The sequence below is a fragment of the Micromys minutus genome (genome assembly GCF_963924665.1).
Source record: "Micromys minutus genome assembly, chromosome: 3".
NCBI lineage: Eukaryota > Metazoa > Chordata > Mammalia > Rodentia > Muridae > Micromys > Micromys minutus.
Window position 1 is genome coordinate 19,472,630 of NC_137972.1, and position 23,687 is coordinate 19,496,316.

Here is a 23,687-nt window from a genome sequence, read left to right on the forward strand (position 1 = left end):
ATTTGCACCTACTGAATGTAAAGACCCAGCCTCTGTCTGAGAAGGAGCCAACAATGGGGCCAGGGCCCCAGAGTCTGCCCTGCTGTTGAAATCTGACAGTTAACAATGCCAACAGGAATTAAGAGGTGAAAGAAGCAGGTGAAACATTTGCAGAAGCTGAGATAAGCATTCCTGGGAAGGAATTCTCTTTTAAAAACATCAAAATGCAATCCCCACAGATTTTAATTAGGAAACATGACAAGGAATTAAATTCGACCTTTAAAAAAAAAAAATGAAGTGCTAAGTAACTCCCCACACTCACTGGAAGGACTCTATTGAAAATACCAGTGATTATTAGCTTTAGCTGCTGGGGGAAATTATCCAAGCACAAAGATGGACATCAGCATTCAGCTCACAGCAGCGGGCAAGAGCAGCAGCTGAGATGTGTGTCTATCCTAATTAGAGGATGCAGCGCTCTGAAAAGACCCTGGAGCCGCCACATTCCTGGCTGGGGCTTTCCTTCCATGAACACCACATTCAGGTTTTGGTCATCAGGACATCGTGGGATCGTTTTTTTTTTGGACTTGAAAGGAAAGACTAGAGCAGAGCTAGCACACAGGACTCAGGAAAGGGTGCCTGAGGCTTTGATATGGAAAACAGAAAGCTTGCAAACACAAAGCTAGCCTGAGAAGGGATCTAGAAAAACATTTGAGAAGGTGAGGGAAAGAAAGCTTTGAAGAGGTGAAGAAAAGATCTGATGGAGGTAGACTGCCCACACTTAGTTAGTCCACTCCAGTTCTGTGGGTTCAGCTTAGGAGTACACGCAGGGACATCAAGAGATTGCAGTCAATTATCTAGTTAGAATTATTCCTCAATTCCTCATTGTCCAAATGAGGGTGCCTTCCATGTTTGAGTCTCTCCCTCCCTCTCTCTCTCTCTCTCTCTCTCTCTCTCTCTCTCTCTCTCTCTCTCTCTCTCTCTCTCTCTCTCTCTCTCTCTCTTTCTCTCTCTCTCTCTTTCTCTCTGTCTCTCTCTCTCTCTCTCTCTCTCTGTCTCTCTCTCTCTCTCTCTCTCTGTCTCTCTCTCTCCCTCTCTCTCTCATAGGTCAGTAAGCAGTAAAAAAACAAAACCCTACCTTTGTGCTATTTACATGGGAGGCTTCAGAAGGCCTTGAGCTGGCGCAGAGGGGAAGCTATCAACATGTTGTGTGATACATAAGTTCGTTACAGAGTTCAGGGTAAATAGCATTGTGATGACCCAAGAAAGACCTGGGAAGGGGAACATTTGGGAACAGCTCAGAGGAGATGATTAATAGAGATCTTAGTGATGAGTTCCAAGTAGAGGAGGCAGTCAATACAAAACTCCTACAAGGTAATGAGAGAGAGAGAGAGAGAGAGAGAGAGAGAGAGAGAGAGAGAGAGAGAGGGAGGGAGGGAGGGAGGGAGGGAGGGAGGGAGGGAGGGAGGGAGCACTTTGGGAGTTGTGTGTGTGTGTGTGTGTGTGTGTGTGTGTGTGTGTGTGTGTATGTGTGTGTGTGTGGCCCATGAATTTATAGGTGGGCATATGTATAAGGCCCAGCAATCTCATGAAATAGCACTCCTGTTCTTCTCTCAAGGAAACCAAGGTACAGAAAAGTTCTTGTGCTCAAGAGCAAAGAAGCTTAACTTCCTCACTTCACCCCACAGCCCCAAACTCTCATCGCTTGCTCTCTCAGTGTAATTTAAAGCCAACCCCTTATGGAATCCTCCCAAGAATGACATATGCTTTTCTTTCCTCAAAGAAAACTGTCGCTTGCTCGCTTGCTATGGTATTGCCTATGACCCTTACCCTAGCTCTTTGCTCCTCTTCCTGGCTCTCAGCTCTTAGAGGCACTCTTTCCTACTAGCTAATCCTTGGTGGCCAAGGCCTTCGCTTGCCAAGTCAAGCACACGTCTATGGGAGGAGTTTTGGCCTCCCCACCCCTCAGTCAATGGGGGGGCCTCTGTTGGTTAATAATACCATCAGGTCGGAGGCCAGAAAGCATGACCTGCATCTTAAAGCTGTATTTTTCTGATACCACATGGGAAGGGGTGCAGTGCCCCCCCTCCCCACCCCACCTCCTGGCTTACAATGCTCTTTAACCTTTTCTCTCAAGGCTGGGTACCTTCATACTAGAAGTTAATAAACTGAGCACTGTGAACAGGCATGTTGTAGGGTGAGTGAATTATCCATCAATAAATCTGAACGATTACTTTTTTTTTTTTTTTTGCATCTTCAGCTTTTATTATGAGATGACATAAAAAGTTTACTCAACAGAAGTAATTTCGTTACTATTCAGGGGAGGGAAATCACCAATTTCTTTGTGCAAACAATGCTAGCCTTCTTTTAAGTGTTAAGAGCATGACTGCTTTATGAGCTGACGTAAGCAGTAATCCTACACCACATCTTCCTAAAATCATCTTTTTTTTTTTTTTTAAATATATGCACAACCTTAGCAAATTAAAGCCTGGGAACCCACTACACCCAGAGGCAAAAAGGAGAGTTCAGTGAACTCATGAGGAGAGTTTACCAGCCAGGGAGCCTACACTGGAAACTGCAGCTTCCCTCTTTCTTAGTTTTTAACACAACGAAGAACATAACACTGGATGACGAGTCCCATCCACAGTATTTAAGTAGCCTCACAGTTAAACACATCGTAAAGACCAGCCAAGTGAGTATTTACGTTTATAAATCTCTGAAGCCACCACGAGAAAGCTTATGTCCCTTTAGTAAACAAAATAGGGGACTGCGCCTGATGGTGGTTGGAGTGAAATTAAAACCTTAAACATTCCGGTATTTACAGCAGCACTGATCCTGTCTAAGTAAAGAATATGAAGATGCAATATCTTTAAAGGATAATAAAAAGTTGAGGGGGATGTTATCCAACCACGGTGCTTGGAGCTGGAATGAAAACCTATCGGTGCTTATTAATATACCAGTAGTGAAACCACTTTCTGCCAGAGAAAACCCAACTGCAAATACCTGCATAAAACGCAGGACAGAGGGAAAATTGCTCAACGCAATTCAAGTCAGCTTATCTGTATGGATATTCTAATCATGAAGGACCTGACAAAGGACACAAGGTGTGACACCTTCAGGACACCCTCCACCACAGAATGGCATCTTCTAAATCTCCAACTGTTTCTCTTGCTTTACCATCCTAGTGCAAAGACATGCACTGAACAGTTTTCCATGGGATTACCTAATCAAAAAGGACAAAAACTTAAGACATGTTCAAGTCAAAAACTAAATTGGGAAAATGATCGCTAAAATCAGTGACTTGAAAAGAAACGGACAGCAACTCCCATTAGTGAGCATGACACTGCAGGGTTGCCGGGAATGGTCACGTGCCTCCCACAGGCAGGAGTACTTTTTAAAAGCTAGAATCTTGTCTTTTCTCCTCCCATTTTCTTCCTCCTGGTTCCCTTCTTCCTTCCCAGGGCTTTCAGGATTCCAGAGCCCCACTCTGAAAGCAGTCCACCGTTCCCAGATCCCGGGTACCGCCTATAGTTACAACGCTGTGTTGACTAAGTGTGTGTAGCTTATGCTTTGGGTGGGAGTAGGAAATTTTCATTACACTTTCAGTTCCCATTTTCTTTGTTAGAAAAAGAAAAAACATCTAACCTTTCCTGTTTAAACAAACCAGTCTCTTGGGACACAAAAGGCCACATTCACCTCCTACTTTGAAGCCCTTTCTTTTGTGTGACTAGATGCTTCTGGGGAAATCAAGGCAGATATTGGGATGCATTGTTCGTGAGTAAAAATTTCAGAAGCCTCCAGAAATTCTGGCCTGTCCAACAGCATGATATCGAGCCAACCCAGTTCTACTTTCGAGCTTCCATCTCTGTCTAAAATGAATGCTTTGGTCGTGATGGTCATCAAGATTGCTGGCAAGTCCTGAACTCTGTAGTAAGATACAATCAGATGTAAGGCTCAGACAAAATTCTTACCAAGGCTCCCACAGGTATATAAAAGTTCTTATTCCTGTCTTTGAGGAGCTTTCCACAGACAGAAGAAGACTCAAATGTTTCCACACAAGTGGCTTACAAAGGCACAAGCCACTCTAACGAGACAGAAGACAGGAAGCTGCAGGAATGAATGGGCTGATCTCTGGTCCAGACCAACTTAACATTGATGTAAATCTAGTGGCCTGGATACTCTTACCCCACCACCTGCTGGACCCTTTGGGACAGGTCACCATAACATACCTCATGGATGGGCCCAAGTCACAGAGAAAGGATCTTGGAAGTCGTCCCATGCCCCACCTAAGTGTAAGATTTGGCATAACTCCTAATATATTATCTTTAATAGACGATTCTTGACATTATTCTAGACCCTGACTAAAACCAAAGCTGCAATAGAAATGCATATCATAGTGTACTCAAAGCCCAATAAAGCAAGCATGATTTGAATAGTTTGGTATGACATTGAACAAAACCTACCTGGCAACCAGTTCTCAAAAAGTGCTGTGCTGAGGGAAAAATCGAAACCCTTAGCCTCTACTGTAGAGTATTTGATACAGCTTTCAGTCTGGTCCTTGTATCAGCTCCAGTCTTGCCCTTCAGGGTGACATCCAAAGGCTTCCAGTCTCGTTTTCTCTCTTGTCTGAACATGTCAGGGGTTCTAAGAAATCGAAACTTAAAAAAAAAATCACTATGATCTCTCACATTGAATGCTTTCATTTTCGTTTATCTGAAGGTTGTTTCCCACCGCTCTAGTTATCTGGTCTTCTACTCAGAGTAAGGACAAAAATGCATTCATGTTCGGCAAGGGACGTTGTACAAATCTTGCCTAGATGACTTGGGGCATACAACACTTGATTTGGAGTTTCTTCCAACCTGTCTTTTCTGGGTACAGAGTGGGTAGTCTCTTTGGCTCTGTGGCTGGAACGCTTGCTTATTTCCAACACAAGATGGCGCTAGCACACAGGCAACGGTTTTCCTGATAGGAAGAGGAGGAAGAGAAGGGCAAGCCACAAACACAACCCTTCTAATAAGCCAGAGAATTCCTGTGTTTTTGGAAGGACAAGCCTAGCTTTTGTGAACGCCATGTCCAAAGGACTCTGCTGTCAATGTTTCTTTATCCAGGATGGTGGGAATTATAATTCTAATGTGTACTTAAAAGGAAAGATTCAACAAGTTAAATTAGAAGTCCCTTCAAAACGTTTAGGTGACCAGAAACAATCTATCAAAATCAGAGGTAGGCGGTCAGGAGCATTTGCTGGTTACTATGATCAAAAGTGATGAGTCTTATATTCTGACATAGACTTATCTCAACCACTTCATGCCAATATAGACTCGGGTAGTAAGATTGCTTTAATGTGCAATGGAGTCATTTGGAGGTTCTTTGATAGACGGTTCACTGTTTGATCTACAACCATCAACCAAGTTCTGATACTTAACATCTGAGGACAAGGCTGGGATTAGAAAGGAATTTGCCAGGCCTCAGACTCCCTCCCTTATTCACATGAATCTCCACATTATAAGCCCCCTTTCCCCCCCCACACACAATCTGTTTAAACTCTTTCAAACATTTAAACTTCTCACTCAGAGAAGCAAGTATCCCACTGAGTTTCTAGATGTTTCCAAGAGCTAGAATATTCTTCCTTAGAGCCAAAGTGTGGCTGCTTTACCATAAAATGTAACAGTCTTGCCAATGGTGGCATGTCTATTGCTGTGTTTCTATGATTGGGGCCAAAATATGATTAGCTTTCAGGATTGTGCCACACTGACTTTTCTTTGGAATTGTTGGTCCACCAAGAGTCTTATGTCATTCATGTGACTGTCCTGTCCTGACAGGAACTGTTCTCACTGTTGCATATGAAATCCTCTGTGTGTGTGTGTGTGTGTGTGTGTGTGTGTGTGTGTGTGTGTATGTAGAGAGGCCAGAGGTCAATATTGGCTATATTCCTCTGTTGTTCTCTAGGTTATTTTTGAGACAGGGTTTCTTAGTTCACAGACTCAGCTAGGCTGGCCAGCGAGCTACAGAGTCACCCTCTTCCCTCAGACCTGTGACACAGCATTCAACTTTTACACATGCTGGGGTCCAGACTCAGAGATTCAGGCTTACACAGTAAGCGCTTCTCTCACGTAGTCGTTTCGAAAGCCACACGATTCATTTCGAAAACCAGAATACAAGAGTTAAACCCGATGTTGCCATAAGGTTTTCAGCTTACTGAGGACTGTGTAGGGCTGGGTCGGCTACCAGATACGCTGGCACACATAAGTCATTCTTCCTCACACACCTGCCCTGTGTGTGATCTTGAACAAAAGACTTCATTACTTCAAGCTTCCTCTAAAATGGACAGAGAGATTATTGCTACCTTCTTAATAGGTTGCTTGCGAGTTATATGTAATAATTATTTAGAAAAAGTCTATTTCCCACAATTCATAGCACCTGGTGAATAATCAATAACCATTTGTTTCTGTAATTAGCTATCAGCTTAGCCCTCATAGCAGCTGTTCTCCTTTGTGTCATAAGAAAATCTGATGACTATATCTTCTCTAAGACAATTTTTTAAAAAAGAAAGAAAAGAAAAGAAAAAGAAAAGAAAAATTCTCTGGAAAGTGTAAAAGAAAACTCCTGCCCCACCCCCGGCCCCAGACTCCCTTCAGGCTTCTCTATACACTAATCAGTGCTCGCAGGTGTAAGTCCCAGCCCAGCCTCGCCTGTCCTTATGGCCAGCAGCCAGTTCCTGTCTTATATCACACTGCAATTATGATGGGTCTTGCCAAAGGCCGGGCTGAAAGCAGGGATAGTTTTGATGTCTCTTCTCTCTACCAATCTAATATCCCTATCAAAAAAGGAATAAATGAAGACATGTTTTGTTTCAAAGATTTGGGGTTGGCTCGGAGTGATCTCTGCTTTTCTAAAGACGTACAAAGAGTCTACTTAATCGTCTGTTCAGTTGATGGGTCAGAAGTGGCGAAATTGTGGGTTATTTCCCCTTCGTTTCTATTATTATAATAATGTTTGTGGAGTAAATAGCTTTTTAAAATTCTGTTCTAGAATTCTGCCAGGGGTAATTGTCGGGCTGACTGGCTTATAGTTTTTGTAATATGCCCCTTCCCCCCTTTTGAAAACGGGGACAACTTTGTCCTTCTCTTGTCTGCTAACAGTCCCCCCATTCTCCATGCCTTTTCAAAGGTTATTGACAATGGCTCTGGGAGTCCTTTGAACAACCTGGGACGTGATTTGTCTAAGTCTGGAGGTTTGAATTTATTAAGAGGGTGAAAAGCGCGCCACACTGGTTTCCAGCCCTGGCTTTGCCATTTGCTCGTCCAGAGAGCACGGGCAGCTTTTGATTTTGTTTGAGTCTGACTTGGCCCCATCTGTGAAATGAGGCTTTTGGAGCAGATGAAGTTGAAGGTCACATCAAGGTCTAATGGCTTCAATGTCCCACATCAGCAAACATTTTCCTACTAACATTCTTTACTTAGCTTGGCTCTCGATGTTCTCGAAATAGAATTTTTTTCCTCCCCTCTTTTATTTTGAGCACACATTCTATTACGGCCTCTCGTGTATTTATTTTGTATGTGTACGTGTGGGTGCTAACATGCCACACAGCAAGGCCTTGGAGGCCAGATGAGAACTTGTGCAAGCCAATCTTTCCTTCCAACACGTGGGCCCAGGGATTGAACTTAGATAGTCAGGCTTAGTAGCAAGCTCCTGCTGATCCACCTCAACAACCCTGTACACCATTTGATTGAAAATCCAGATACTCCCATGTGGCACTTGGGGACCATATCATTTGGACACAATGATTCATTACAATTGTATCCTCTATTACTCTGGAGGAAAAACTTCACACCCTGCATCACATCCTGAGTATTTGGACCCTACAAATGGTACTCTGGAGCCTTTTGCTAAGGTCAGCTCCCTAAGGTGGCCTATCTCAGAAGCTGTGTCTCTCCATCAGATACCAGCCCCGTGCTCATGCCCCACTGAATTCTAATCTTCTATAGGAGGTATTTTATAGACATCCTGACCTGCAGCAGTCTCCTTACATATCTGTGTTCCCTGATAACTCATCATAATACCTTGTGCCATTAGGGTGTAGATGCTCTAAGGATTTCCCCCTTATGGATTCACAACTCTGAGACCTGTCTTTCTGCCCTTCCCCTACTCAGAGATGATTAGTGTTCTGGGTGACACTCAATAAATTCTTGGAGGAACATGGCATGAATTTAAACAAGGCACCATTAGGATTTTTTCTCCTAATCAGAATGTTTGAGCAATTAATGCATAGAATGTTTTGTATTTTTCACCTTGGAGTTCATAGGAAGTAGAGTCATTGCAAGATGAATTAACATTAAAAAAACAAAACAAAACCATTTTACTTGACGATAAGGAAAAGATTTTAGTATATAAGGGAAAACAAATATCGAATTGGGTCACCGTCTCCTTTATGAGAGCGACCCTTAGAAGAGTCCCAGAATATGTGGAAATATCAGCAGGTTGGGATTGAGTCTAACTCACGGTAAGTTCACCCAGATCACCCTTCCTGTAGGGTCAAAGCAGCTCAATGGTTGATCTTCTCCCCCTCCTCCCTCTCCTCTGAGCTGGGCATCAAACTCTTGCACACATCAAGCAAACATGATCTCCACTGTGCTGAATACCTAACACTGAAGTAGCTTCAATCTGTAGATTGGAGGCCAAATGTGTATTGTACTTAGTGAGTGGTGTTTTAGTTGGTTATTTGAGTCAGGGTCTCTCATGCATCTCAGTCTTCCCATGAAGTCATTGTGTAGCCAAGGATGCCCTTGTACTCACAATCCTTTGATTCTAGGCATGCACTACCAGTTTTATACGGTGCTGGGATCTAACCAAGGCTCCGTGTATTCTGAAGCAACAGGCCATCACATGAGCTGTGTCCCTAATCCCTACTTACACTTACTGACAAGGAGAAGTAGCTTTCCAGGGTCCTGTATTATACAGTGTATAACTCCCAGCAAACATAGGAAGTATAATCATATTAATTCACAGAAAGGGCAAATGACCACTGCCTCCGCAACATTCATGAAGTTATAACTTATAAGTCAGCTTTATTTTTTCTAATTGTAAAATGATTGTAGTGTTTTGCATGCACACGGGCTTGCATTCATATCAGGTGTGTTTGTGTGTGGTGCTTGAAAAGTTCAGAAGACACTGGCCCTCTTTTTTTTTTTTTAGATTTTATTTATTTATTTATTATATATAACTGTCTTTAGACACATCAGAAGAGGGCATCAGATCTCATTACAGATGGTTGTGAGACACCATGTGGCTGTGGGACTTGAACTCGGGACCTCTGGAAGAGCAGTCAGTGCTCTAACCACTGAGCCATCTCTCCAGCCCGACACTGCACCTCTTGGAACTAGTGTTACAGATGGTTGTATGCAAGTGCTGGGGACCAAACCTGGGTACTCTGCAGGAGCATTAAGTACTTTCTAAACAGAGCAGTCAGGTTTCTGCCACTGCTGTGACCTTATATGGCATTGATGGTCGGTTAAGACTTTAGCACCGTGGGTGAGACGGTGCAGCTGGTCGTGTTGCTCAGTGGTAGGGTGCTTTTCTGACTGACTGTGTGAGGCCCCGAGTCCAGCTCCCAGAACCAGACAAAGAACATTCTCAAGCATAAAAAATAAAGTCTTTCAAAAAAAAAAAAAAAATCAGCTACAGGAGGCTAGAGAGATGGCTCAGTGGTAGGGATCTTGCAGAGGACCCTAGTTTGATTCCCAGCATCTATGAGGTGGCTCACAACTATCTGTAACTCAGTTTCAGGGAATCTAATGCTCTATGTGGAGGCAAAACAGCCATGCACATAAAATAATGTTTTTAAGATTCATCTACCAAAAAAAAAAAAAAAAAAAAAAAAACAAACAAACAAAGCAAAACTGTAAAGATCCACAGACCTTGACACAAAATGTTGGCAGTGTTAGGGAAGAGACAGGTAAACAGGCCATCCATTTCTGGAAGCTTTTGCATCCTTTATGACCGGATCTGGCTTCCACTAAATGTAAGAAAAAAAATAATTTGTTGCTGTGAGGTGTGTCCTACCCAGCTTCTTTTGATTCCAGGAACTTCCATCCATGTATAAGAATAGAGAATAGATACGGGGCTTGTCTCCAGTGACCCACGGCACCAGCAGCGAGGTGCTCAAATACACAGTGCTCAAATACACAGACTTGTAGAGGACGTTTCCTATTCGGCCATTTAGCAGCAGAGCTATTGAGAGGCTATGGAACCTTCAAGGGGTGACCTAGTAAGAGATATTTAGATCCGGGAGCTTGAGGGAGGTTGGGGCTGAATCCTCGAGGGAGGTCGTGGAGTCCCAGCCATGAAGCCTGACTCGCCAGCCGTCAACTGAGGTTTTATGCCATTATATGTTCTTCCGCGCTGTATTCTTCCGCAACGTGCCGTCGCAGGTCCAAAGCAGCAGGGAAGCCACCAGGAGCAAGCATCCCCAGAACTGTGAGCCAAAACGCACCTCCCTTCTGAGTTCATTCCCTCAGGTGTCTGTGGTAGGGACAGAAAGCTGAGCGGCAGTCAGAACAAAACAGCAACCTCGTTAAACAGCAGCCGACACTTCCGTCTCCATAGCAACAGGCATCTACGGGTAAGATTCGGACTGAACCCAGCGCCGCTTTCCAGTTCTGGGTCCCCAGTCAATGACGTCTTCTAAGGCTTCATTTCTCTATCTTTAAAATCTAGCTGACAAATATTAATTTATCTTCTACAGAAACGGGGATAAGCCATGCCAAGCATGCGGGCTGACGACTGGCACATGCCAGGTATTGAACACTATCTGTTTTCCGACACGAATGATCTTCTCCCTGAGTGTCTGATCTTTAAAATTCCATCTCCTAAACCTTAAGCATGAATCAATACATCCACAATTAAGTAACTAAATAAAATGTATATACCCTTAAAAATGGGGGAGGGGATGGGATGCAGGCTGTCCCGCTTTCATGGCGCAGGCAGCAGGCACCGCTAGAACGAACAAGTACATGGTGGAGAGGTAGGAAAGACAGAAACATCACGGGAGTACCTATGTGTACTGTGGAGAGAGGCAGAATGAAAGCCAAGACGGTGTAAAAGCGGTGAGAACCAGGCTGATGTGAGTAGCACGCACTGTCATATATATGGTGATGACTGGATCTGCGCTGCCAACAAGGGCCATGTCTGGGGCTGAGGTCCAGGGTCTGTGGATGTCATGATTTGCACTGGCCCCCTGCAGCTGTTTTGAACTCCACTGGCATTGCTACTGCTGAAGGCTATATTGATGTGGGTGGCCCACGCTGCCACCCGAGGCCATGTCAGTGATGTCCAAGTCTGTGCTGTTGCTGAGTGTCTAGTGTAGATCCAGGTTGTGCTGTCACTGAAGGCCAAGTGGATATATCCCTGGCTTACACTGAGCCTGAAGCCATTTTGCTGTGTGTAGGAACCATGTTGATGTGATTAGCCTATACTGCTACTTGAGGCCATGGTGATGTCTGAGGGTCTTCTCTGGGTCCGTGGTCCAACTGTAGCCTGGGGCCATGTTTGTGGTCTGCGCTGTAGCCAGAAACCATGTGGAAGCCCATGATCCGTGCTCCCACTGACTGTAAGGAGCAAGGAAGCTACTTGTGCAGTGATCTGCATGGTTGAGAAAGAGGGACAATGGAAGGCTTCTGACAACCCCCTACGCCTCCACCCCCTAACCCAAATAACAGCCTAAACAGGAAGCCATCAAAGGGAACTATTAAAAAGTGTGATAAGATTGCTCTTATCCTTGTGTGAGATGTGATAACGAAAGTGAGCTCTCGAAGTTGATGGCTTCTCGAGAGTACGAAGGGGAATGAATGATTCAGTTCTGTTTAAGGGGAGGGCCAGAGAGTTTGACCACGCTCGAGAGCATATATAGATAACACACATAGGGCTCATGTTTTATTTGTTTGTTTTGATTTGTTTTTAATTTTTCTCTTGTTATATTTGGGGGAGGGGAAGGTCACAAGGGTCAGGGCAGATATGGAAGTACTGGGAAATGAACGTGATGAGGGACATGATTTGAAATCTCCAAAGAATCAATAAAAATATTACACTTTTTTTAAATGGAAGTTTTCTCCACCACCCCCCCCCCCAGAGTTCAAAACAAAACAAAAGAAACAAAAAACCCACGTAGCTCTAAGGACTTCATAGACCTTGTGTAAGGTTATACAAGAGACCAGCAGTGGGAAAAGTAAGATGAGGGATGCCGTGGGCAAAGGTTTGTCCTCTGAGAGTTCAAACAGGTTTTTATTTGGTGGATCCAAGGAAACATTTCAGAGCTTGTGGCACATAGACCTGTTACCCAATACATCAGGCCACCCCTGAAGTCACCAACACAAGGAGACTCAAGTATTTCACATCAACTACACCCATGCCACGCCGCCTCAGATCTCAGAGAAATAGGTGCACCGAGACTTTGTGAACCTCAGAAAGGTTCCTAAGCAGCAAGGGATACAAAGAAGATTTGATAACTACATTCCGCTTTGGTGTCTTCTAAGTCACGAGAAGCACCCACCTCGGCAGATGAGACCCTGTGAGGATTTCTAAGATATGTCTCAGCTTTCTCTATTCCTTACTTTACAAAGTCTTTCAAAGAATCACCTGAGCAAAGGAAAGTTCTAGAAACATCCTCTGGCCTGCCACTTGGAGTTTACAGTCGTGTTTCAAGGAAAATCTGGACAGAAGACCCAAGAATAGGTTCATTGCTACCCCCAGTGCTTGCCCATTCCTCTCTGTGGGTCCTTTTTCTGATGACATCCTGGACTTCGTTGGGATTACTTGCTTGTTTCTTAGGATCACTGTATGCTTTTCTTTAGTCGTCATGGGTACACAACTGAAGTATATAAGACCTTACACCTACTTCCTGTCCTTACTTCTTTCCATAACATCTCAAGCCCAAGGGATTGAACACCTGCCCCAAATCCTCCGCTGCTCCTACTGTCTACAAATCAGGAATCTTTCTCTAAATCTCATGATGGGTCTAAGCCTTATTCCACATGGGGCCTCCCTAGGTAGGTGGCTTTTTTACCCATGTTCTGTTTTTGGGTTTTTTCTTCTTTTTTTTTGATTTAATTTTGATTTTATGTCTATTATTTGAATGTATGACTATGTAGTATGCGCTTGCAGTGCCCGCAGAGACCAGAAGAGGTCATCAGATTGACTGGGACTGGAGTTACAGGTGGTTGAGAGACATGTCAGGATGGGGAATTGAACCTGAATTCCCTAAGAAAGGAGAGAGTGCTTTTAAGCACTGAACTATCTCTCCAGCCATGGGTGCTGGGGTATGAACTCCTATCCTCTGAGAAAGCATTAAGTGATTTTCAGCACTGAGCCATCTCTTTGATTTTGTGTGTGTGTGAGATGGTGGTGGTGGTAGGGATGAAGGGGTCAGAAGTCACAAATTCAATGCCTTATTTCTGTCTTTATTGTCTCTTTCACTCCTACATGTATGCACTTGTAAGTGCGCGCGCGAGCACACACACACACACACACACACACACACACACAGGACATACATATGCTCACATACCAGGTTGGGGGTGATGGTAATGTGAGCGACGACCTAAAAAATGTAAAGTGCAAATTTTTATTTTGTCCAGTGGGTTCAGAGAAATCATGGCAGGAAGGGTGACTAGAACAGTTGTGCCAGTGGGAACATGTGTGGGGGAGGTTGTCTAGTGAATTTCCCAGGGAAGAACGCCAGAGCCAGAAATCTGTAACTGTCAAAGGCTCACCTCTAGTGGTCTACTTCTGCCAGTCAGGCTCCACCTTTTTCTTTTATTTTTGTGGTGTGGTGTGTGTGTGTGTGTGTGTGTGTGTGTGTGTGTGTGTGTGCGTGTGTGTGTGTGTATGTACACCTATATGGGTTTATATGTATCAAGTCCATACAAGTGCCCAAGGAAGCCAGAAGATGATGTCATACCTCCTAGGGTTAGAGTTACAGGTAGTTGTGAGATGTCTGATGTTGGTTCGAGGCACCAAACTCACATCCTCTGTTAGAGCAGGAAGTGCTCTTAACCACTGTGTCATCTTTCCAGTTCCCAGGACCCCCTTTCTATGGCTCCATGGTCCTTAACATGGCAGCTCTGCTGGTTTCTGAGCATGTTAAACAAGCCTGCTGAAAACGGTTCAGTTCAGACTATCACATTCCATCCAAGACCACATGCATCTGGTAATTTAAAAGTGCACGCCATTCAACTTCAAGAGTGGCAGATGTCTTCCGAGTTCCAATGTTGTTAAAAAACCCAAAAGCTCTACTAAATGTGACATGAAGGTCCTCAAGAACAGTCTTTCCAGATTTCTGGCACTCTGTTCTGCTGAAGTCCGATAGAACCACCTAGGAAACCTGAGCGCAGCATCCTCACCCTCTTCCCAGCCCCTCCTCCAGCCTCTTTCCTAACATACAAGTCCTGTGTAGTAAAGCCATGTGTCTATCTGCTCACGTACAAATTCTTACCATCAAGATCGCTTGACCTGCCTGAGTTACCATTGCCTAGTTGCATGTGATATGTGTGTGATATGTGTGTAATATGCATGTAATATTCGTGTGATATGCATGCGATATGCATGTGATATATGTAGTGGTCATATAGTTGACTTTCACTGTCCTTGCTCCTTTTCTATAAGGTGGAAGGAAGGCTTTTGTCTTGGAAACCAGGAAAAGCAACGAGTCCTCCATGGAAAGTGGGAAGCAGCGCTTCAAACCCTGACGTCTATCAAGGCCAAGCAGAGAAAGTAAAACAAACGAAGACACCGGGGAATGATAGCAGCTATGGTGAGCCCACCCTCTGAAGGGACTGAGCACAATGTTAAAGGTTCCTACCAAGCAAAAGTGGGGGTCCAAAATTTTCAAAAAAAAAAAAAAAAAAAAAAAAAAAGCTTTCAATGTAGAAGTTGATGTACAATCTGAATTCTTAAATGATCACAGGGAGCCCCATTTCCAGGCTGAGCGGTCCCATAAGCTGCCCACTAGCCACCAGAGATCGCGAACAGTCCAGTTGTGCTGCCTGGGTCTGACTCCTGGGTCCAGGTACCGTGTCGTAGGCAAGGCCATCAAAAGCCACTTAATCTGTGCTTTGTTCCCTTCTCTAAAAGCAGGACAGAGCTTCAAGGATTGATCGGAAGATGATGCAGCTAGAAACATAGTTCGAGTTTCCTTCTTTTCCCTCTTCCTTCTTTCTCCTTGCACAATAAACTGAAACTAACCCTTCTTCCATGCCCGTGTTTAACACTCTTTAAAATATCACTTGTCACACAGTTTTCCAGGGAAATCTAGCATGGCTCACTGCTGGGCCAGCTGCTCACCTGACCCCACTTGGAGCGGTCATAGGATGGTAACCTAAAGAGGTTCCTTCTGTCTTCTCACTGATGTATTCTTCCAAAGAGCATGGCAGCCACATTAAAGGAACAACGTTTCCAAAATTAAATCCTGGCAATGTATTCAGCAGTGGTCCTGATTGGAATGTGAAGAGAATCTCTCCAGAACCCGCTGTTGGGTTTTCAAAGGAGAAAGAGGGAAACATATCTGGAGGGAAAGGGAGATGTCCCGGACCTGTAACATTACAAGGCTGGGGCTCAAAACAAGCCGAGACTTGCAGAAACTGCCCGGTGACAACAAGAGCAACCTTGTGCAAGTGTGTTGGGAACAGGAAGAAGCAGGAAGAGCCAAGGCCAGTGCTCTGAGCAGATGGTGTAATGTTAGCAGATGACAGACAGACAGCCAGAGTTACACAAGACCTACCTAGCTTCCATCGACTCCGTCTCCAAGAAGAATGTTCCAAGGGAAAAGAACAAATATGGGAAAGAGGAAATTGCAGCCCTGGTTGTGAAGCTTCATGAAAAGCGAATACCCACCTTGGATCTAAGGCAGATCCCTGAGGATGGACAGAACTCGGAGACTCAACCACAGAGCCATCGTCAGGAATTTTGCAGGAGCCTTGGTTTCCGTGCCAAAGGATGAGTGATGGGCGACTCTCCAAGTTGTTGAAAGTGAGGAATGTGTAGGTTAGTGAAATGCTGCCCTGCGCAGCTTAGCTTTGATCCACGGCAAACTCTAACCTGCATTATTAAAGAGATTGTAATCACTTAGCAAAGGAAGTGGTGTTCTCCCGCAGCCAGGGCAAGCGATGTAGAACAAACCACACCATGCTACACCATGCTGTCACCATCTCATACTTTTCTTCTTTGAAAGACATCCAAAGCTCACAAGGTTGTTTTCCAGCAAGGCTGTAGACAACGCAGTTTATAAACACAGTATCTGGAGACTGGAGGACTCATGGCTGAAGGTGCCATTTGAACCAACCACTGTATCCAGAAAGCCAACACAGTCTCATTTACTCTGGGAAGGACTGAGCAGGATGCCACCAACCCTCGTTTGGGCTCAGTGACACAAACAGTGTGTCGGCTTGCACATGTGGACTGACACAAAGCCAGAAGAGTAACTAACACACTGCCATTCCTCAGAGGCAGGATGCCTTCCATCAAGAAGCCAAAAGAAACACAGCTCAGTGCAATGGAGGGAAACAAAGGTTCATTATTGCGGTTAAAAAAGAAAAACAAACTGGGGGAAAAAAAGCTCAGTTCTTTGAAACACTAAAGAAAAACATTAAAAAATAAATAAAAGAATTTTATTAAGAAAATTTCAGCGTGAACAGAGAAACAATTCTTGGTCCAGATGCAAGACAAATGGGCAGGCAACAACCAAAATGAACAAACCTTAATGTTTGATAGGAATTTGTTCAGAGCGAGGATGGTGAGGCTGGTACTGTTGCTGGCCTTGTTGGCACTTGAGCATCACGGCTTGACATGGGTACCATGTTTCTCCTGCACTGTCAAATCTGTTAAAAAAAATTAAGTCATAAAAAGAAAAATACAGTTATTATCACAAAGGGCAGAGAGATAGAAAGAAAAGTTACTGTACCTTCACCTTGTAAACTGTAGGGGAGGAGCTGAAAACTCAAATCTGGTTCCCTAATTGTCTCTTGATTATGTCAATAGAGATGGCAGAAGCCAATCGCTAGGCAAAGGTAAAGAGGTGGGACTTCCGGGTCCCGGGAGGAAGAGAAGGGAAAGATGGAGAATAGACTTTTCAGCCAGGTTTTGAAGAGAGGAGCGTGAGGCTTGTAGGTCCCTGGGCACCGATTGTTGCCTCCACAGGCAGCGGAAGCTAAGGAGAGTGTGGCAGGGTATTCTTCACCCAGCCATTTAGTTATCTGGCTAGTTTTTAAAAATAAGAAGGCTGTCTGGTGTTTTCCACCCGCAGTGGCTCGGGTGGGCAAGAGAAAGGTCGTAGCCTGGGCAGTTGTTGGAGGTTTGGCAGAGTCAGCTGTGAGGGGTTGGAGGAGCGGTCACAGCTCCCAGAGGTCAGAGCAACAGCTGGCCATTGGCAGAGCAATGTCAACAGTGGGACCAGCGGCAGCGAGTTCTTGGGGCTGAGCTGAGGGCACAGCCCTGAGATGGTGATACCATGGAGTTTTAACATTACACACAACATAAACAACTGTTGTCTTCTAGCTGTATCCCTGAAGGTTTGGTTGGTTGGTTGTTGTTCATTAGTTTTTTTTTTTTTTAATTTTGCATGCCTCAAGGAGCTACATAGAACTCTCTAAAGTGAGGTTTATGTACTTAGATTTTACACCAACAAACCTTGTATTGGGGCTGGGGGTATAGCTCAGAAGGAAATAGGTTACCGAGAACATGCAAGAGCATGGGGTTGATCCCCTTTGGCTGCAGAATAAATCATTTCCTCTTTAGACAATGACTATCTTCCTCATGTCTTTGAAAACACAGCTTTGGTAGATATGCATTACTCTGCCACGCTTAGTTTCAAATGCCTCCCTCTTGAACATTTACACTTTCTCTGTTTAGAAGTAATGGTGGAAAGGTGGCACCCTCATGTTAAAGGACATACTGACAAAGTGGTGGGCAAACCAGGAAGGACGCTGGTTAGTGAATTGTCCCAGAAACTGTGTCACATGACGGGCAGTTCCAACACCTGTGATGAAGGCTGGTACAACAGAGGAACCTTGACTGACTGACTGTCAAATGGGAAAGGGAGTGAGTTCATTTTGTGTGGTTCCAACAGGTCAAACTGCAGACAGATTTGGTGGGAGGGAGTCTGATTTCATCCCCATGGAGAGCAAATGCCTGCCACCCAGCAGCAGACAAAGGAACCTTGCAGTGGAGGCGTGAAGCAGTCCTGGAAAGTAGACACTTAAAGACAAGATGGCCACTCGGATGAAGAATGTGTGTAGAAACTCCTATGTTCCTTCCAGCTGGGAGACAAGTGCTTTTTCCTTCCTTTGTAAAGGGGTCATGAAGAATATGTGACTGACAGGTGACAAAGAAGACAATGCCATTCATTTTCCTGTTGGTATAAGTCAGCGTTGTAGCTTAGAGATCCAAGACACATCACTTAATCCTTAGACCAGCTTTGGGAGCCAGGAAGGGACATTGTCCTACAGGTGAGAATTTCTAGCTCAAGGATGGCATGAAGGTTCAGGGAAAGTTTCTTGTTGTGCGACCCTGACTAGCAGAGTTCAATCCCTAGAGTCCAATTAAAATGCTGGGTCTGGTAGTGTGTCTATAATCCTAGAGCTGCCGTAGTGAGGCGGGAGACAGGATCACAGAAGCCAGCCAGCCTGGAGTATGGCACTCAGCCGGAATGAGAGAGAACCTGCCTCAACAAGATGGGAGGAGGAGACAGATCCCTAGAACTTGTTCTTTGATCTCCACACATGCTGTGGCATGTATACACACACACACACACACACACACACCAGTTAATTAATTAAATTTGAGCACCACAGTGCTGAGTAAATTGGCCAAGCTCAGTCCTCAGCTCCTCCCTAGCAGCTTCCATGAAGCGAGGACCCTTTCCTCCCTCTCTGCGTTCCCAGGCTTTTGCTTTGTGAGCTAGCAAGCACAGCTTCTTGGTCTTCTTACTGGGTGTATTCAGAATCCATTCAGGTAGGTTTTTAAGCCCTTGAGGTAGGATTAGCTGTTATTTTGCTTTTGTATCCTATCCTCTTGTGGTCCAACAATCTGTATAAAAGGCAAATCTGGTCCTGCCAGCCTCCTGGTTTGAATTCTTTGTAACTTCTACATCCTTCCCACTGTGACTCTTAACCCGCTTGAATGGGAACTGAGAACCAGAGATTAGTATCCATTTCCAAATCCTGGGAGGAAATGAAATATGGCTTGAAGCAACAGACACAATGTATTCATGGAAAGGGAAGCTTGAAGTAGCTGCTTCCTAAATGCATTTCCTTTCTGTCAGGGGGTCTGGGGCAGTCCTAGAACTCTTGGCCTGTGGGAGAACAAAAATATTTTGAAGTTTGGGAAGAGTACATGAGATTTTTGTTCTGATCAGTGGAGTCAACAGTTTGACTATCGTGTCTCTTGGCAAAACTGTCCCTGTTAGCTTTCTGTTGCAATGATAAAACATAGGCCAAAACAACCTGGGGAGGAAAAACGCTTTGTCACCTATTAGAGATTTCAGCCTATTCTGAAGGGAAGCCAAGGCATAAGGCAGGAGCTGGAAACAGTAAATATGGAGAAACACTGCTTCCTGGTTGCTCCTAGATTTATATTCAGCTACTTTATATAACCTTGGCCAAAATGCCTAGGGATAGTACCGCCCACGGAGGGCTAAGTGCTTCTACATCAAATAGCAATCAAGAAAATCCCCCACAGTCGTGCCCGCAGGGCAACACGATAGAAGAAATTCTTCAGCTGAGGTTCGACTTCCCAAGTGTGTCAAACTGACAAACAGGATTAGCCATCACAGAAACATTAACCTAAGGACTAAGATAATGCCACCTCGGTCACAAGCCAACTTATGTATTCATGGCCACCTGCTAATTCGGTTCTATGCAAAAGCCCTACAATCTGAACCAGCATGGCTCTTCAAGATGTTCGAGCTCTGGTAAATCAAGTGCCCCTCATTTCCCCTATAGAAGTCTTAGCTATAAGACTTCTTGGCCCTTTGCTCTCATATGTTATTTTTACTGTAACATCTTCAAGAAAGCCTCATTCCACCTATTGGCTGCAATTAGATTTCACCCGTAGATCACAGGGAGTTGATAGAGCGATTCCTTCATCTCTTATTTGCAGGGTCTGGGGATTGTCTGCCCCACGGCAATGACTCCACTCTGCCCCTCTTCTTCTGGCAGAAAACTCTTCTTTCTGAATAGACGCTGTGCAGGTCTGAGGTGCTCTTCATTGGCTCCTGATGACAGACAGTGAGACACAGAGTAGAGTTTTATAGGAAAGGCTTACATTTGAGTGGATACCTGACAATGACACCCGTGTGGAGAGGACTCCACACGAAGTCCACACTACTGGGAGGAGAGACCTGGGGACAAAACCATTCTGGAATGATTAAAAATTACATTGCAGACAGCCTGAAAGTCTGATGGCATATTTGAGTTGCCAGGTTAACCAATCCTAGACCCAGTTCAGTTAGATGAAAACTGGTGTTTACATTTCCTTATTTGTGTCTTTGTGTCTACGCTCGTGCACATGTTTGGAGACAACGTCAGCAGTCAGTTCCCTCCCTTCACCATGTGGGTACCAGAATTTGAATCCAGGTCATCAGGCTTGGCAGCCACGGTGTTGACCCACTGAGTCATCAGGCTGGGTGTACATTAGTGATTGATTGATTGGCTGAGTGATTGAGTGATGATTAACTGATCCTCATCAGAAGTCACTTCGGCAGAGAAGCTGGCTCCGGATCCTACATATAAGCTTGTCTATTTCTTCTCCGGTCACCAGAGTACTATGGCACACTACCATGTAGCACTTTTCCTAGTCTACTGCTGTTAACTTTCCCCCGTCGCTTATGACGTCAAGCTTTAAGTTTTGGTTCTTAATATCTTCCCAGTTGGGCTGAGCGCTTCCTGAAGTCAAATGCTGTTCAAGCCACATGACTAAGAGGACAGTAAAGGGCTTGGCACAAGCTAGACACTCTGTGTGGGTGCAATCAGTGGGTGAGTGAGTGAGTGAGTAGGTGGGTGGATGCGTGGGTGGGTGGGTGAATGGGTGAGTGGGTGGGTGAGTGAGTGGGTAAGTGAGTGGGTGGGTAAGTGAGTGGGTGGGTAAGTGAGTGGGTGGGTAAGTGAGTGGGTGGGTAAGTGAGTGGGTGGGTAAGTGAGTGGGTGGGTGGGTGAGTGAGTGGGTGGGTGAGTGAATGGGTGGGTGGGTGAGTGGGTGGGTGAGTGGGTGGGTGGGTAAGTGAGTGGGTGGGTGAGTGAATGGGTGGGTGGGTGAGTGGGTGGGTGACTGGGTGGGTGGGTAAGTGAGTGGGTGGGTGAGTGAGTGGGTGAGTAAGTGGGTGGGTGAGTGACTGGGTGGGTGGGTGAGTGGGTAGGTGACTGGGTGAGTGGGTGGGTGAGTGAGTGGGTGGGTGGGTGAGTGGGTGGGTGGGTGAGTGAATGAGTGGGTGAGTGGGTGGGTAAGTGAGTGGGTGGGTGAGTGAGTGGGTGAGTAAGTGGGTGGGTGAGTGAATGGGTGGGTGGGTGAGTGGGTAGGTGACTGGGTGGGTGGGTGAGTGGGTGGGTGAGTGGCTGGGTGGGTGGGTGAGTGGGTAGGTGACTGGGTGGATGGGTAAGTGAGTGGGTGAGTGAGTGAATGGGTGGGTGGGTGAGTGGGTGAGTGGGTGAGTGGGTGGGTGGGTGGATGAACAAGTGAGTAGATGTCAAGAGGAAGTATATGGAAAGTAGAGGAACCACAAGCTTTATTGCTGTGCTGTTGACTCTGCAGTAACAATCACTGACCTTACCCACTGAGCTTACAGACGAGGACACAAAACAGAGCATGGTTTCCCTGGTAAAACTTCTCTTACCCTCTGGACAGTAAACTAATGGCACAAAGCCAGTTGTGCTCTCCTAAGAAACCCCTCATAGAAGTGCAGTGTTTGTAGCTGTTGGGGCACAAGAGCAAACAGTCGCATCTCGTTTCTCAGACTGTATGTGCTACAGAAGAACAGAGAGCTGTCAGGACCAACCCTCTCATCTTCAGAGAGCTCAGGGTGTGATAGGAAGCTTCCAGTGTGTTTAAAGCTTTGATATTTATAAAACATTCCAGTGTGTCTCTCCGGAGATCAGCGAGTTTGACAGGGGGTGTGGGGGTGTGGGGGGGAATACGTTTTACGTTTTGGTCCATTTTTGACAAAGAGAAGGTCAGTTGTCAAGGACAATGGTGTGCAGTGCTACAGTGTGCAGGCGGCAGTGTTTGCCCAATTCCCCAACTTTCTCCAGATCCTCTGGCTCTTTTTATTTTCCTCCACAACAAAAGAAGCAGTATATATATATATATATGGTGATCTGGGACAAAAAAGAGTTTTCTTTTTATCTTCGGAGAGTGACCAGAGTCAGTCCCCCCTCCTCAGCTCAGTGGCACAGTCATGGTCAAGTCAACAGAGTAAGATTTTTGCTGTTAATATAAATACACACACACACACACACACACACACACACACACACACACACCTTAATTTCATCTCAAATCTTTGTGTCTGCTGGGGAAAGAAATTTAATACATTCAAAAAAGTAACTAAAGAAGCACATCCCTAAACCACAGCCTCCTTCTGACGCGGTCTGCATCCCTTCTAAAGGCTGCTCCCAGAATGGCCTGGCCCAGCCCCTCCACAGCACTCCCATCAATTCAAGTCATCTTACTGGGAGGGCTTGCCCTGTGCAAAGCAAGGGGTGTGCCAGGCAAAGCTTCTGTGCTGAAAGCTTGAGAAGAAGAGATTAATGTGCTGTCCTCATTCTTCCTCTTGAACTTGGCTCCTTGCTTCCAGGAGCTCACCTTTCTGAAAACCTAGATTTAACTCATGAGATCCTGTCTCCCTCTCTGACGGTTTAATCCAGACTTAAGATTCCCCACATTGCTGTTTCTGCACATGTCTAATTAAAACCCCCAGCTTTATTTCACATTATCACATTTAATAAATAGTTGTTAATAACTTGTCCCCAATCGATGTTTTACTTCCAAGAGACAGATTTTGAATCAGGGTTAAATCCTTGGGGATAATTTAGAGTTCAGCTTATGACCACTTAAAATGGGGAGACCCAACCTCTACACTCTACACGACGACATGCTCTTTGTAATGCCAATTTAACACCAAAGTCAGCAAGCAGCCTTTCCTCCAAGGCTGTCTGTCTGTCCTGCTGAGCTGGAGAGAATGGATGGACCCAAACTATGGAGAGGGAGGGAGGAAGAGGGAAGAAGGTGTGGGCTCTTAGCAATGTCAATGCTTTGGGTTTACCATTTGATCTTTAATGCTAAGCAACCAAACATGTTTGAAACAGAGAACAAAGGGCAGAGGTGGCTCACACCCTTAATCCCAGCACTTGGGAGGCAGAGTCTGATAGATCTCAGAGTTCAAGGTCAGCCTGGTCTACAGAGGGGGGGTGGGGGAGGGGAAGAGAGGAGGTAAGAGGGGGAGAGGGGAGAAAGGGGAAAAGGAAGAAGAAAGAAGAGGAGGGAGAGGGAAGGAGAGGAGAGGGGGGAGAGGGAAGGGGGAAAGAAAAGAACAGAGAAAAGAGAAAAGAAAAAAAAAAAGACTAAAATAATAACTACTAAGGAAAGACTATTGCTCTAAGGAAAAACACCACTCACAGCTCCACACACAAACCGCTGATATTTAGCTTCACTTCATGTCATGTTTAGCAGCTCCA